This window comes from Salvelinus fontinalis, chromosome 17 (assembly GCF_029448725.1).
Source record: "Salvelinus fontinalis isolate EN_2023a chromosome 17, ASM2944872v1, whole genome shotgun sequence".
NCBI lineage: Eukaryota > Metazoa > Chordata > Actinopteri > Salmoniformes > Salmonidae > Salvelinus > Salvelinus fontinalis.
Window position 1 is genome coordinate 26,313,832 of NC_074681.1, and position 18,008 is coordinate 26,331,839.

Consider the following 18,008-nt stretch of genomic DNA (forward strand, 5'->3'; position numbering starts at 1 on the left):
TTGCACTCTCTTGGCATTCTCTCAACCAGCTTCATGAGGTAGTCACCTGGAATGCATTTCAATTAACAGGTGTGCCTTGTTAAAAGTTAATTTGTGGAATTTGTTTCCTTTATGTGTTTGAGCCAATCATTTATGTTGTGACAAGGTTGGGATGGTATACAACAGATAGCGCTATTTGGTAAAAGATCAAGTCCATATTATGGCAAGAACAGCTCAAATAAGCAAAGAGAAACAACAGTCCATCATTACTTTACTTTAAGACATGAAAATCAGTCAATCTGGAAAATGTCTAGATCTTTGAAAGTTTCTTCAAGTGCAGTTGCAAAAACCATCAAGCACTATGATGAAACTGGCTCTCATGAGGACCACCACAGGAAAGGAAGACCCTGTCAGGTGTTAGTTGTGCAGAGGTTAGAACGGAGTCAGGCGCAGGACACAGAACTGAGTAAAATAACGAACTTTACTCGGGAAAATAATCAGGAAATAAATCCATGCATGGATCACAAACCCTAACACAAAAGACTAACACAAACCAGGAACAATCACGCACAAAACATCATGGGAACCAGAGGGTTAAATAGGGAAATAATAATAACTTAATGGGAACCAGGCGTGAACGCTCAAGACATAACAAATGGAAAACAGAAACATGGATCGGTGGCAGCTAGAAAGCCGGTGACGACGAGCGCCGAACGCTGCCCAAACAAGGAGAGGCACAAACTTCGGCGGAAGTCATGACAGACCCAGAGTTACCTCTGCTGCAGAGGATAAGTGCATTAGAGTTAACCTCAGATTGCAGCCCAAATAAATGCTTCACTGTAACGCTCGTTGTCGTAAGGAACAGTGGACCAAAGCGCAGCGTGGTAAGTGTTCATGATTTTATTTAATATCAAAAACACTTGAACAAAGTACAAAACGAAAGCGAACAGTTCTGTCAGGTAAACAGACACTGAACAGAAAATAACTACCCACAAATGAAAGAGGGAAAAAGGACTGCCTAAGTATGATTACCAATCAGAGACAACGATAGACAGCTGCCTCTGATTGGGGACCACACTCGGCCAAAAATAAAGAAATAGAAAACATAGAAATAAAGAAACTAGAATGCCCAACCTAGTCACACCCTGGCCTAACCAAAATAGAGAATAAAAACCTCTATGGCCAGGGCGTGACATTCACAGAGTTCAAGTAACAGACACACCTCAACATCAACTGTTCAGAGGAGACTGCGTGAATCAGGCATTCATGCTCAAATTTCTGCAAAGAAACCACTACTAAAGGACAGCAACAAGAAGAAGAAGATTCTTGTTTGGGCCAAGAAACACGAGCAATGGCCATTAGACCGGTGGACATCTGTCCTTTGGTCTGATGAGTCCAAATTTGCGATTTTTGGTTCTAACCGCAGTGTCTTTGTGAGATGCAGAGTAGGTGAACGGATGATCTCAGCAGGTGTGATTTCCACCGTGAAGCATGGAGAAGGAGGTGTGATGTGTGGGGGTGCTTTGGTGGTGTGGGGGTGCTTTTCTGTTTACACTGTCTATTTTGAATTCAAGGCACACTTAACCAGCATGGCTACCACAGCATTCTGCAGCGATACACCATCCCATCTAGTTTGTGCTTAGTGGGACAATTATCTCTCTCATCGTCACTCTATGCCTAGGTTTACCTCCACTTTATTCACATCCTACCATACCTTTGTCTGAACATTATGCCTTGAATCTATTCTATCGCGCCCAGAAACCTGCTCCTTCTACTCTCTGTTCTGAATGTACTAGACGACCAGTTCTTATAGCCTTTAGTCGTACCCTTATCCTACTCCTCCTCTGTTCCTCTGGTGATGTAGAGGTTATTCCAGGCCCTGCAGTGCCTAGCTCCTCTCCCATTCCCCAGGCGCTCTCATTTGTTGACTTCTGTAACCGTAAAAGCCTTGGTTTCATGCATGTTAACATTAGAAGCCTCCTCCCCAAGTTTGTTATATTCACTGCTTTAGCACACTCTGCCAACCCGGATGTCCTAGCCGTGTCTGAATCCTGGCGTAGGAAGACCACCAAAACCCCTGAAATTTCCATCCCTAACTATAAAATTTTCCGACAAGATAGAACAGCCAGATTTAAGTGATGACTGGGTTGGAGTGGCAATCTACTGCAGAGATAGCCTGCAGAGATAGCCTGCAAACAATTTGAGCTTCTACTTCTAAAAATCTGCCTTTCCAGAAACAAGTCTCTCACTGTTGCCGCTTGCTATAGACCACCCTATGCCCCCAGCTGTGCCATGGACACCATATGCGAATTGATTACCTCCCATCTATCTTCAGAGCTCATGCTGCTAGGTGACCTAAACTGGAACATGCTTAACACCCCGCCCATCCTACAATCTAAGCTTGATGCCCTCAATCTCACACAAATGATCAATGAACCTACCAGGTACAAACACAAATCCGTTAACACGGTCACCCTCATAGATATCATCTGAACCAACTTGCCCTCCAAATACACCTCTGCTGTCTACAACTAAGATCTCAGCGATCACTGCCTCATTGCCTGCATCCGTAATGGGTCTGCGGTCAAACGACCACCCCTCATCACTGTCAAACACTCCCTGAAAACACTTCAGCAAGCAGGCCTTTCCAATCGACCTAGCCTGGGTATCCTGGAAGGATATTGACCTCATCCTGTCAGTAAAGGATGCCTGGTTATTCTTTAAAAGTGCCTTCCTCACCATCTTAAATAAGCATGTCCCATTCAACAAATTTAGAACCAGGAACAGATATAGCCTTTGGTTCACTCCAGACCTGACTGCCCTTGACGAGCACCAAAACATCCTGTGGCATACTGCATTAGCATCAAATAGCCCCCGTGATATACAACTGTTCATGGAAGTTAGGAACCAATATACACAGGCAGTTAGGAAAGCAAAGGCTAGCTTTTTCAAACAGAAATTTGCATCCTGTAACACAAACTAAAAAAGGTTCTGGGACACTGTAAAGTCCAAGGAGAAAAAGAGCACCTCCTCCCAGCTGCCCACTGAACTGAGGCTAGAAAACACTGCTCTCCACCTGGCTACCCCAACCCCGGTCAACTGCCCTGCACCCCCCACAGCAACTCGCCCAAGCCTCCCCATTTCTCCTTCACCCAAATGCAGATAGCTGATGTTCTGAAAGAGCTGCAAAATCTGGACCCCTACAAATCAGCCGGGCTAGACAATCTAGACCCTCTCTTTCTAAAATGATCTGCCGAAATTGTTGCAACCCCTATTACTAGCCTGTTCAAACTCTCTTTCGTATCATCTGAGATCCCCAAAGATTGGAAAGCTACCGCGGTCATCCCCCTCTTCAAAGGGGGAGACACTCTAGATCCAAACTGCTACAGACCTATATCTATCCTTCCCTGCCTTTCTAAGGTCTTTGAAAGCCAAGTTAACAAACAGATCACCAACCATTTCGAATCCCACCGCACCTTCTCCGCTATGCAATCTGGTTTCCAGCTGGTCATGGGTGCACCTCAGCCACGCTCAAGGTCCTAAACGATATCATAACTGCCATCGATAAGAGCCAATACTGTGTAGCCGTATTCATCGACCTGGCCAAGGCTTTCGACTCTGTCAATCACCACATTCTTATCGGCACACTCAACAGGCTTGGTTTCTCAAATGACTGCCTCGCCTGGTTCACCAACTACTTCTCTGATAGAGTTCAGTGTGTCAAATCGGAGTGCCTGTTGTCCGGACCTCTGGCAGTCTCTATGTGGGTGCCACACGGTTCAATTCTCAGGCCGACTCTTTTCTCTGTATACATCAATGATGTCGCTCTTGCTGCTGGTGATTCAAATCAAATCCAAGTTTATTTGCCACGTGCGCCGAATACAACAGGTGTAGACCTTACAGTGAAATGCTTACTTACAGGCTCTAACGAATTGTTCAAAAAAGGTATTAGGTGAACAATAGGTAGGTAAAGAAATAAAACAACAGTTAAAAGACAGGCTATATAGAGTAGCGAGGTTATAAGAGAAGCGAGGCTACATACAGACACCGGTTAGTCAGGCTGATTGAGGTAGTATATACATGTAGATATGGTTAAAGTGACTATGCATATATGATGAACAGAGAGTAGCAGTAGCGTAAAAGAGGGATTGGCGGGTGGTAGGTGGCGGGACACAATGCAGATAGCCCGGTTAGCCAATGTGCGGGAGCACTGGTTGGTCGGCCCAATTGAGGTAGTATGTACATGAATGTATAGTTAACGTGACTATGCATATATGATAAACAGAGAGTAGCAGTAGCGTAAAACGAGGGGTTGGGGGGGGGGGCACACAATGCAAATAGTCCAGGTAGCCAGTTGATCACCTGTTCAGGAGTCTTATGGCTTAGGGGTAAAAACTGTTGAGAAGCCTTTTGTCCTAGACTTGGCACTCCGGGTACCGCTTGCCATGCGGTAGTAGAGAGAACAGTCTATGACTGTGGCTGGGGTCTGATTCTCTGATCCACCTCTACGCAGACGACACCATTCTGTATACTTCTGGCCCTTCTTTGGACACTGCTGACTAACTTCCAGACGAGCTTCAATGCCATACAACTCTCCTTCCGTGGCCTCCAACTGCTCTTAAATGCAAGTAAAACTAAACGCATGCTCTTCAACCGATTGCTGCCCGCACCTGCCCGTCCGTCCAGCATCACTACTCTGGACGGTTCTGACTTAGAATATGTGGACAACTACAAATACCTAGGTGTCTGGCTGGACTGTAGACTCTCCTTCCAGACCCACATTAAGCATCTCCAATCCAAAATTAAACCTAGAATCGGCTTGCTATTTCGCAACAAAGCATCCTTCACTCATGCTGCCAAACATACCCTCGTAAAACTGACCATCCTACTGATCCTTGATGTCATTTACAAAATAGCCTCCAACACTCTACTCAGCAAATTGGATGCAGTCTATCACAGTGTCATCCGTTTTGTCACCAAAGCCCCATATACTACCCACCACTGCGACCTGTATGCTCTCCTTGGCTGGCCCTCGCTTCATGTTCATTACCAAACCCACTGGCTCCAGGTCATCTATAAGTCTTTGTTAGGTAAAGCCCCGCCTTATCTCAGTTCACTGGTCACCATAAGAGCACCCACCCGCAGCACAAGCTCCAGCAGGTATATTTCACTGGTCACCTCCAAAGCCAATTCCTATTTTGGCCGCCTTTCCTTACAGTTCTCTGCTGCCAATGACTGGAACGAATTGCAAAAACCACTGAAGCTGGAGACTCATTTCTCCCTCACTAACTTCAAGCACCAGCTGTCAGAGCAGCTCACAGATCATTGCACCTGTACATAGCCCATCTGTACATAGCCCATCTGTACATAGCCCATCTGTAAATAGCCCATCTAACTACCTCATCCCCATACTGTATTTATTTATTTATTTTGCTCCTTTGCACCCCAGAATCTCTACTTGCACACTCGTCTTCTGCACATCTATCACTCCAGGGTTTAATTGCAATATCGTAATTACCTCGCCACGATGGCCTATTTATTGCCTTACCTCCCTTATCTTACCTCATTTGCACACACTGTATATAGACTTTCTTCTACTGTATTATTGACTGTATGTTGTTTATTCAATGTGTAACTCTGTCTTGTTGTATGTGTCAAACTGCTTTGCTTAATCTTAGCCAGGTCGCAGTTGTAAATGAGAACTTGTTGTCAACTAGCCTACCTGGTTAAATAAAGGTGAAATAAAAATTAAAAATTAAATATTATTTGTTTTTCAATGACCGAAAACACACCTCCAGGCTGTGTAAGGGCTATTTGACCAAGGAGAGTGATGGAGTGCTACATCAGATGACCTGGCCTCCATGATCACCCGACCTCAACCCAATTGAGATTGAGATGGTTTGGGATGAGTTGGACCGCAGAGTGGAGGTAAAGCAGCTAACAAATGCTCAGCACATGTGGGAACTCCTTCAAGACTATGGGGCGCAGGTAGCATAGTGGTTAGAACATTGGGCCAGTAACCGAAAGGTTTCAAGATCAAATCCCCGAGCTGACAAGGTAAAAATCTATCGTTCTGCCCCAGAACAAGACAGTTAACCAACTGTTCTTAGGCTGTCATTGTAAATAAGGATTTGTTCTTAACTGACTTGCCTGGTTAAATAAAACAAAGACTGTTAGAAAAGCATTCCTCATGAAGCTGGTTGAGAGAATGTCAAGAGTGTGCAAAACTGTCATCAAGGCAAAGGGTGGCTACTTTCAATTTTGTTTAACACTTTTTTGGTTACTACATGATTCCACATGCGTTATTTCATAGTTTCGATGTCTTCACTATTATTCTACAATGTAGAAAATAGTAAAAATAAAGAAAAACCCAAACCTTTGAATGGTACTGTATATTTTTCATAGAATGAGCCATTCTAAGAGCAAGAACAACAGAGAAGAAGAGAACAAAACCAAAAACCAAAACCACTATCAGTCAGATGTCACACATTTCGTGGGGAACAGTGCTGTTTTTATGCTAGTAGTAGCCTATACTGTATGCCTATGCTGGAAAAACATAACATTATGACTATAACTACTATTCCCTGAATGAGGGATATGAGGTACAACATATTATGGTGAGGCGCACTCTCTCTCTCTCTTTAAGGATCTACATTCATGCCTGACAAGGCCAAGGAAATCCGCGCCTTGCTGGAAGCAACACCTTCGACATGTGATAAGCATGAGATTCGGATTCCTTCCTTTAATTTAATACTGCTTTTCACCGAGTTCTTCACTGAGCCCAGGACCGGGCGGTACGGGGCCAAACAGGTGTTGTTCCTCGTTTCCCTCCTTCCGGGAACAGTAGTCATAGTCATAATCTTACGTTCCTTTTCTGTCAGTCAACTTCGGTACAACATACTATGGGGAAATATAGTCACGCCCCAAGCCGACCCCAATGGATACTAAATGAAATGGCCCACGGCAGACCACCCAGACCTGACCCCGCCAGATGCAGCTGTCTGGGTATTGCGCAAACGCTGCGCTGCCTAGTGACTTTCCCCTGTCCCAGGGGTAAGCACACTGTGGGCTACACTGGGAACAGTGACATCCAAGCAATAAAACCTCACAAAAGTGTGTGGTGATGCCCAACTCACCGCAGCACAAATATATTCTATAGTCAACCCTTTAAACAATGCCCAAGACACTGCTAGACCCCTGGTGGAGTGAGCGTGTACACCGCTAGGTAACCCTTGCCCCTTGCTGCTTTTTGGCAATGAGATAGCCTCCACAATCCAGTGCATCTAACCTCTGTTTCTCTTCAGAATCTAAAGGAGGAGGCGAAAAGGGACCTGTAGGACATTGCCATGACTTTTGAGGCGAAGGCCACATTTGGACGCAATGTCACCTTAGAGTCGCCTGGGCGAACTGAGTACTGGAAAGGTGTATGGGATGATGCGTGGAGGTCCCCAACATATTTAGGAACAAGTCCTTTATTTTGGCACCAGACTCAAACACTTGCCACTTATATGCATACAGCCCTCTTGTTGAAGATTGGCATTGCAGACTGAATGGTAGCAATAACATTCAGAGGTAAACCTCAAGCCATCAGATTGGCCATCAGATTGGCCATCTTAGTGGCCAGGCCTCTAAGAACCAAATCTCTGTCCTTGTTTGCCAAACGTGCCCAGGCACCTGGGACATCAGGTCCCTGCGCAATGGGAGTTTCCACGGATCCCCGACTAAAAGGCGAATGATCTCTGCGAACCAAGACTGCATGGGCCAACGGGGAACCACAAGAATCAATGGTAAGCCCTCCCGGTGCACCCACTCCAAAGTAGGCTGAATCAGAACCCCTGAAAAGCGTAAAGGAGTGTACGAGGTCACTGGTGCGCCAGGGCGTCCGTTCCCAATGGATCCCTCATCGAGAGAAAAAAGACGACACTACATTTTTTCGTGATGCGTAAGATCTATGTCGGCCTTGCCGAAAATGTCTAATACCTGGAGAGCCTCCACTCCTGAGAGAGAAGGTACCACCTGGATAAAATATCTGCACCTGAGTTAAGGCATCCGGGGACAGCATGTGCACACTGCTCCCCAGCAATAGGGAGCGAGCCAAGGTTAGTAGGGTGAGCGATAGAGTCTCTCCCCATCTGTTGATGCACGCCACCACTGACATATTGTCAGTTCTGACCAGCACAAGCTGGCCCTACAAAAACAGGGGGAAATTGACATGCTGTGCGCTCCCCACAAGGTCCCATACCCCCCGAATCGAGTTGCCTTTGTACATCTCACCCCACCAACTCAGCCCATGGGAGCCCCATGACAATAGCAGAGGGTCCGTTCCCACCACTGGGCCATGGCCCATAGGCCTGAAAGGGACGCTTGCAGCAACAGACTTAGGCTGCGAGATGCTTCCCGTTCAATAGCTAGCACTCAGCCCCGGAGTTCCATCACAGAAACCATCATCCCCAGTAGGCATAGGCACTGGCAAAAATGCACTGTGACCCAGTTGAGATTTGGCTAAGCAGAGCCAGAACCCGGACAACCTCCATGGGGATACAAAAGGACGATACGCGAGTGAGCCTAGCTTGAGATCCAGAAACAGAATGCGCTGAGATGAGTCAGACAGCGCTTTTTCTGGTTTCTTATGAAGTCTAGAGACTGAATAGAGGACAGTAGTATGGATTTGTGTAACACTGCTTGCCCCCTCAATTCCGCCGCCACCAGCTAATCGCTGAAATAGCTCGTGAGCATTCTGAGTTTGTGCTTGCTGAGGGCTCGTAGGTCTAGAATGGGATGCAATGTCCCATACCTTTTTGTAACCAGAAATACTGTCTGTGCCAGAAGTCCTAGATCTTCAGTATAGGAAACACACGGATGGCCTGCTTCTGGAGACGGGAGGATATATCGTCCCTCAAAATGGGCGCAGAGGCCTCGGTAACAGTCGACATGATTACGCTGCAGAAACGTGGGGGACGCACAACAAATTGGAGCCTGTACTCTGACGTCACTGTTTGCATGATCCAGGGTTGCGAAACTGCGCATGCATGCCATTGGTCGGAGCAGACAGCGAGACTCCCGTGAAGTGCCATTTGAAGGGGCGGGATCCCACCTTGTGTACTGGGAGAGATTGGTTCTTCTTCCATTTCCGCCACTTGACAACTATATGTCTGAACATGGAGAAGGAACACTTGTCATCAAACTCACATGCGGGAGACAACACTTTTAACACCCGTGAACACTGTGGAACTCGGTTGAAAAACTGTGTTTATGTTCCAACATTTGCCTTAAGCCCGGCCCACTCTGGGTACACGGGCTTCGGGGTAACAACCAGCCGGTTACCGGAACGCATCTTACCACCTACCCCAATTGGCCATGTCACTTGGGAGTACTGTAGTTGTAACAACAAGCCTCACTCGGTTTAGGCGGTAAGATGCTTCTGGTAACCGGCTGGGTGCTGGACCGCAGACACACACAAAAATTGACCCAGGGGAAAAACTTTATCGTGGAGGTTACCCTATTGACCAGTCATAGGTACTGCCGACATAGCGCATTGTAACCTAGCTGGTAATGGGACAGACAGCTCTGAAAACAGACCCATTCTGTTGTAACAAATAGGGGCAATTCGTAATTGAATCTAATTCCCAGGAATGAAAAGTATTGAGCTGGAGACAGACAGCTAATTTGGGGGCTCATATGAACCACAGAGACTGCGTGTGGGATAATAGCGTGGTCGTGTCCAACCCTGCTCATTCCTTCGACTCCACTACCAACAACTAATCACCTATAGAGCCTAGAACCTGTATCACTAGACACCTCATAGGGACTAGTGAGCTACAGGCAATAATCAGTAATGGATACCAGTAATGAGCCATCTATGGGGGAGGGGCAACCCTTTGTGGACAGTGACCCAACTTGTCACTCTCACCCTGGGAGATTGATATACCCCCTGTGAACACCATGAAACGCAGGGTAACAGAGGGGGCAGCATTAAACATGGACAAGCTTCCAACATACGTTGGGCTTCCATGAGACTGAATAGCCTGCATGAAGCCTGGCACCTTTACGGGCACAGGGGGATCTGGCAATGGCTGACGTAGTACCTCGTTTGCTAACGTGGGGGCACTGTTGTCACAGTAAAGTTATTGTGGAGGGGCGCACTGATCACTCAGACCCGTGCCAATGCCCCTCACTCCAGGGGTTACCCCAGCCAAGTGTTTGCTGGTTTGCTTTTTCATCAGAGGTGCACGCAAACCCTGTTTCCTTCACTTCCTTCAACTGCAGGAACTGAAAATAGGAATGGGGTTGCCATAACGCCAGGGGAAAGCTAGTAAATTTCACTCGTTGGAAGTTCAAGCATGCTAGCTGATGTTAGCCAGGAGGCTTTTTGCATAAGCTAGGCTAGCTAGGCTATTTGACCCCAGCACGGTCCGTTTAGAATAACCAAGCGACTGAAAGCTATGTATACTAAACCAAAGAGCAACCCAAGAAAGTCTGCCGTGGTGAGGCAGGGATAGCTAGTTATAGTAGCTTGCCTCGGCGATGTAGCCAACCTGGCTAGCACAATATGCAGTGTTAGTTTAGCTAGCCCGGTCTCGAAAGTCGACGTAGTCACTTCATCAACAAGTCTGGGAAGAGAGGCACTGACCAAGGCAGTCACAGGCAGCTGGCGGGGGGCCCACCGAACCTGGCTACTCTCTCTCTTTGAGTAGCCTCCCATAACATGTGACAGAGCACACAGGAGCCGTGTTGGGTGCAGGCAGCCACCGCATACCCCATGCCCACCACATACCCCATGCCCGGGCAGACGACATTTGCTCCGACCACCCAATCCATCTCCGCATTCTGCACCTTGGACCCAGCCGAGGTACCGGCATCCAGGAAAGAACAGCTTCCTCAAGAATGTTACACGTCCTTCCAGGGATTTTGTGCGCAGTATGTGGCAATGCATACACAGATTGTTTCGAGCGAAGGCCACCTGCGCGTGCGCCAAGATGAGACAAACTACACATAGATCTTAAATATCTTTCAGAGAAATGGTATAACCTCATGACTGGGGGCAGGATCTTGACCCAGAACCCTGCTTAGCTATCATCATCTTGGTCGTTTTCTTAGCCACCTTACTCATTGCACCAGCAAATTGAAGAATAACTAATTGTTTGTGATTCTAAACCTTATGAGAACAAGTACAAACTTCAGCACACAACATCCAGAGGGTGAGTACGCTCTACCGCTATTGGACAGTTTAGTTGGCGCAATGTAAGACAGTCTCGTTTTCTAACAGTTTATTTTAGTAGCGTGAATCGATCCTGTTCACACTGAGGTGAAGCCTCATGCTTATCACTTGCGTGTCACTTATCTCAAGCTTATCACTTATCATTCTGAGTCGTGGATTTCATTGGGCTTGTCAGGCGTGATTGTAGATCCTTCAACTGAAGTCGCGAGAGTGCGACTCCCCATAGTATGTTGTACTGAAGTTGACTGACTGAAAGAGAACTGTTGTTTCATGGATGCTGTGTCATTTGAAGCGGATCCTTTGTTCAGACCACCACCCAAGACAGTTGATCTAATCCTAGAGGCCGACCCAAACAACGTCGCCGCAGAAGAATAGATGGAGCGGCCTTGTAAGGCTGCTGGCCCAGACAGCATCCCTAGATGCGTCCTTAGAGCATGCGCAGACCAGATTGCTGGTGTGTTTACGGACATATTCAATCGCTCCCTATACCAGTCTGCTGTCCCCACATGCTTCAAGAGGGCCACCATTGTTCCTGTACCCAAGAAGGCACAGATAACTGAACTAAATGACTATTGTCCCGTAGCACTCACTTCTGTCATCATGAAGTGCTTTGAAAGGCTAGTCAAGGATCATATCACCTCCACCTCAACTGCCACCCGAGACACCCCAATAGGTCCTCAGACGATGCAATTGCCATCACACTGCACACTGCCCTATCCCATCTGGACAAGAGGAATATTTATGTAAGAATGCTGTTCATTGACTACAGCTCAGCATTCAACACAATAGTACCCTCCAAGTTCATCATTAGGCTTGAGGCCTTGGGTCTCAACCCCGCCCTTTCTGATGGGCTGCCCCCAGGTGGTGAAGGTAGGAAACAACATCTCCACTTCGCTGATCCTCAACACTGGGGCCCCACAAGGGTACGTGCTCAGCGCCCTCCTGTACACCCTGTTCACCCATGACTGCGTGGCCATGCACGCCTCCAACTCAATCATCAAGTTTGCAGAAAACACAACAGTAGTGAGCTTGACTACCAACAATGACGATACAGCCTACAGTGAGGAGGTGAGGGCACTCGGAGTGTGGTGACAGGAAAATAACCTCTCACTCAACGTCAACAAAACAAAGGAGATGATCGGAAACAGCAGAGGAGAAGAGGACTTCAGGAAACAGCAGAGGGAGCACCCCCCTATCCACATCGACGGGACAGCAGTGGAGAAGGTGGAAAGTTTAAGTCCCTCGGCGTACACATCACGGACAAACGGAAATGGTCTACCCACACAGACAGGCTTTAGAAATTTGGCTTGTCATCTAAAACCCTCACAAACTTTTACAGATGCACAATTGAGAGCATCCCGTCGGGCTGTATCACCGCCTGTTACGGCAACTGCACCGTCCTTAACCACAAGGCTCTCCAGAGGGTGGTGTGGTCTGCACAACGCATCACTGGGGGTAAACTACCTGCCCTCCAGGACTCCTACTGCACCCGATGTCACAGGAAGGCCAAAAAGATCATCAAGGACAACAACCACACGAGCCACTGCCTGTTCACATCGCTACCATCCAGAAGGTGAGGTCAGTACATGTACATCAAAGCTGGGACCAAGAGATTGAAAAACAGCTTCTATCTCAAGGCCATCAGAATGTTAAACAGCCATCATTAACACAGAGAGGCTGCTGCCTACATACAGACTCTAATCATTGGCCACTTTAATAAATGGATCACTAGTCACTTTAAATAATGCCACTTTAATAATGTTTACATATTTTACATTACTCATCTCATACTGTATGTATACACTGTATTTTATACCATCTATTGCATCTTGCCTCGGTCATCAATATACACTGCTCAAAAAAATAAAGGGAACACTTAAACAACACAATGTAACCCCAAGTCAATCACACTTCTGTGAAATCAAACTGTCCACTTAGGAAGCAACACTGATTGACAATACATTTCACATGCTGTTGTGCAAATGGAATAGACAAAAGGTGGAAATTATAGGCAATTAGCAAGACACCCCCAATAAAGGAGTGGTTCTGCAGGTGGTGACCACAGACCACTTCTCAGTTCCTATGCTTCCTGGCTGATGTTTTGGCCACTTTTGAATGCTGGCGGTGCTTTCACTCTAGTGGTAGCATGAGACGGAGTCTACAACCCACACAAGTGGCTCAGGTAGTGCAGCTCATCCAGGATGGCACATCAATGCGAGCTGTGGCAAGAAGGTTTGCTGTGTCTGTCAGCGTAGTGTCCAGAGCATGGAGGCGCTACCAGGAGACAGGCCAGCACATCAGGAGACGTGGAGGAGGCCGTAGGAGGGCAACAACCCAGCAGCAGGACCGCTACCTCCGCCTTTGAGCAGGAGGAGCACTGCCAGAGCCCTGCAAAATGACCTCAAGCAGGCCACTTGACTAATATCTCTATATGTTTTGGGACATTTTGTAGCTCAACTGCAGTGCATTTTGAAAGTTTTCAGACCACTTGAATTTTTCCACATTTTGTTACAGCCTTTTCTAAAATGTATGAAATTGTTTTCTTCCTCATCAATCTACACACAATACGCCATAATGACAGAGCAAAAACTGGTTTTCAGAAATGTTTGCAAATGTATTACAAAAAATGTATATAGATATCACATTTACATAAGTATTAAGACCTTTTACTCAGTACTTTGCTGAAGCACCTTTGGCACCGATTACAGCCTTGAGTCTTTTTGGGTATGATGATACAAGCTTGGGACGCCTGTATTTATGGAGTTTCTCCCATTCTTCTCTGCAGATCCTCTCAAGCTCTGTCAGGTTGGAAGGGGAGCATCGCTGCACAGCTATTTTCAGGTCTCTCCAGAGATGTTCGATTGGGTTCAAGTCCGGAGCTCTGGCTGGGCCACTCAAGGACATTCAGAGACTCGTCCTGAAGACACTCCTGCGTTGTCTTGGCTGTGTGCTTAGGGTCGTTGTCCTGATGGAAGGTGATCCTTTGCCCCAATTTGAGGTCCTGAGCAGTTTTCATCTAGGATTTCTCTGTACTTTGCTCTGTTAATCTTTCCCTCAATCCTAACTAGTCTTCCAGTCCCTGCAGCTGAAAAACACCCCCCAGCAAGATGCTGCCACCACCATGCTCCACCGTAGGGATGGTAAACAGGTTTCATCCAGATGTGAAGCTTTGCATTCAGGCCAAAGAGTTCAATCTTGGTTTCATCAGACCAGAGAATCTTGTTTCTCATGGTCTGAGAGTCCTTTAGGTGCCTTTTGACAAACTCCAAGCGGGCTGTCATGTGCCTTTTACTGAGGAGTGGCTTCCATCTGGCCGCTCTACAGTAAAGGTCTGATTGGTGGAGTGCTGCAGAGATGGTTGTCCTTCTGGAAGGTTCTCCCATCTCCACAGAGGAATTCTGTCAGAGTGACCATTGGGTTCTTAGTCACCTCCCTGATCAAGGCCCATCTCCCCCCATTGCTCAGTTTGGCTGGGCGGCCAGCTCTAGGAAGAGTCTTGGTGGTTCCAAACTTCTTCCATTTAAGAATGATGGAGGCCACTGTGTTCTTGGGGACCTTCAATGCTGCAAAAATGTTTTGGTACCCTTCCCCAGATCTGTGCCTCAACACAATCCTGGTCTCGGAGCCCTACGGACAAGTCCTTCGACCTCATGGCTTGATTTTTGCTCTGACATGCACTGTCAACTGTAAGACCTTATATAGACAGGTGTGTGCCTTTCCAAATCATGTCCAATCAATTGAATTTACCACAGGCGGACTCCAATCAAGTTGTAGAAACATCTCAAGGATGATGGATGGAAACAAGATGCACCTGAGCTCAATTTCTAGTCTCATAGCAAAGGGTTTGAATACTTATGTAAATAAGTTATTTCTGTTTATTATTTTTAATAAATTTAACAATAAAATCTATTTTTGCTTTGTCATTATGTGGTATTGTTTGTAGATTGATGAGGAAAATTGTTTATTTAATCCATTTTAGAATAAGGCTGTAACGTAACAAAATGTGGAAAAAGTCAAGGTCTCTGAATACTTTCCGAATGCACTGTATATTGGAAATCAATAAAACATAGTAACATACAGTGCCTTCAGAAGGTATTCAAAACGCTTTACTTTTTTTCACATTTGGTTGTGTTACAGCCTTAATAAAAAAAAACATTAAATTGAGATTTTGTGTCTACCCATAATGTCCAAGTGGAATTTTGTTTGTAGACAATTTTTTAAATTAATACAACTTTAAAAGCTGAAATAAGTCAATAACTATTCAACCCCTTTGTAAAGACAAGCCTAAATAAGTTCAGGAGTAAAAGCGTGCTTAACAAAAATTGCATGATAATTTGCATGGACTCATTCTGTGTTCAATAATAGTGGTTAACAAGATTTTTGAATAACTACCCCATCGTTGTACCCTATAGGTACAATTATCTGTAAGGTCCCTCAATCTAGTAGTGAATTTCAAGCACAGATTCAACCACAGAGACCAGGGAGGTTTTTCAATGCCTCGCAAAGAGGGGCACCGATTTGTAAAAATACAAAAATCAGACACTGAATATCCCTTTGAGAATATCCCTTTATTAATTACACTATAGATGGTGTATCAATACACCCAGTCACTTCAAAGGTACAGTCTTCCTCCCTAGCTCAGTTGCTGGAGAGGAAGGAAACCGCTCAGGGATTTCATCATGAGGCCAATGGTGATTTTAAAACAGTTGCAGAGTTTAATGGTTGTAATATGAGAAAGCTGAGGATGGATCAACAACATTGTAGTTACTCCACAATACTAACCCAAATGACAGTGAAAGAAGGAAGCCTATACAGAATATAAATATTCCAAAACATGCAGCCTGTTTACAACAATACAACAAGACATTTAAGTAATACTGCAAAAAATGTCACAAAGAAATACACTTTTTGTCCTGAATAAAAAACACATCACTGAGTACCAGTCTTCATATTTTCAAGCATAGTGATGGCACATGATGTTATGGTTATGCTTGTCATCGGCAATCACTAGGGAATTTTTTTCTGATAAAAAGAAATGGAATACAGCTATAAGCACAGGCAAAATCCTAGTGGAAAACCTGATTCAGTCTGCTTTCAAACCGACACTGGGAGACTAATTCTCCTTTCAGCAGGACAATAACCCAAAACTCTGGAGTTTCTTACCAAGATGACATTGAACGCTCCTAAGTGGCCTAGTTACAGTTTTGACTTAAATCGGGCTTGAAAATCTATGGAAAAACTTGAAAATGGCTGTCTAGCAATGATCAACAATCAACTTGACAGAGCTTGAAGAATTGTAAAAAAAAAAATGATGGGCAAATATTGTACAATCCCGGTGTAAAGCGCTTAGAGACTTACCCCAAAATACTCACAGCTGTAATCACTACCAAAGGTGCTTCTACAAAGTATTGACTCAGGGGTGTGACTACTTATGTAAATTATATATTTTGTATTTCATTTTCAATAAATAAGCAGAACATTCTAAAAACATGTTTTCACTTTGTCATTATGGGGCTTTGTGTGTAGACGGGTGAGAAAATAAATCTATGTCATCGTGTTTTATTCAGGCTGTAGCACAACGAAATGTGTAATAAGTCAAGGGGTATGAATACTTTCTGAAGGCACTATACTTTAATTCAAAATACAACAATAAACCAGATGCTTATCAGATGATGGCAAGGGAGCATTATGAAATTTACCACCATGTTTGCCCCTCTGTAATGCTAACCAAACAAACATTGACTCTGGTTCGACTCAACAATGGAGGTCCCTATCTTTATTGAAAATATTCTTGAACATATAAATGGTTCATTGCTCAGGCTCCCACAGAGCATTGTTATCAACAGAAAACCTGAATACCTTATGAAAGTCTGCTTACAAAATAATAGAATAAAAGGGCTGAACCTGACGCTTTAGTCAATAAATAACAAACGATTTGTGCATACAGGAGGTGTATTTTTTTAAACAGAGGAGAGTAAGCATTGTGAATGTGGTATTTTACGCTAAATGTAAAGTTTAGGAACAACTAAGATCACAGAGTTTAGTTGGCAAATTTAAGACAATGCATGTCAATTTAATATCAGCCATGACAGAAATAATGTAATTTCCTGGTTTTAATAATTGTTTATTGTAATGGGATGTTTTATAAGATGATTGGAAAATATCCTCAGCTGTATGTTACATATGACACATAAGTGAATAGGTCCATTCCGTTGTGGTCATTACATAATTCAGAACAAAGAGAGAATTATTGATTTTAGTTTACTACTGGAAAATCATAGAACCATAGTGCAGTAATGAGCCTGTGAATCTCATAGGTTTACTCTAAACCACAAAGTTACCCCTCAGTTTCAGCTAATGTTGTTTTTCAGAAAGGACTGTTTGTCCAATTAACTTTTTTGGTCTGTCGCAATGGACCCGATACATTTACATTAGGATATTAAGCCTCTCCACTGTCCAAATTCTGACCAACCAAGATGCAATGTAATTCGATCTGTTTGGCAAATGGGAAATCTCTATATAACCCCTCCCCCCCTCTCTAGCTAACAACAGAAGACACTAGAAAGCTCATCTCACACCCAGAAAACATTAAGGTAAGATGATGTATTACATCTTCCTGGTTAGACTCATTGGTTGACATTATAATATTTTACAGACGGTTATGCAGCCTGCTGGATGTCTTTGTTTTCAATACTGTATGTTTTTTATGTACACTTAGTGCTTATACATTGACAGCTGTTTACTATAGATATTAATGTATGTTGAAATGTAACTTCTCTGCTCTTACGTTTTGTAGAACATACTACTAATC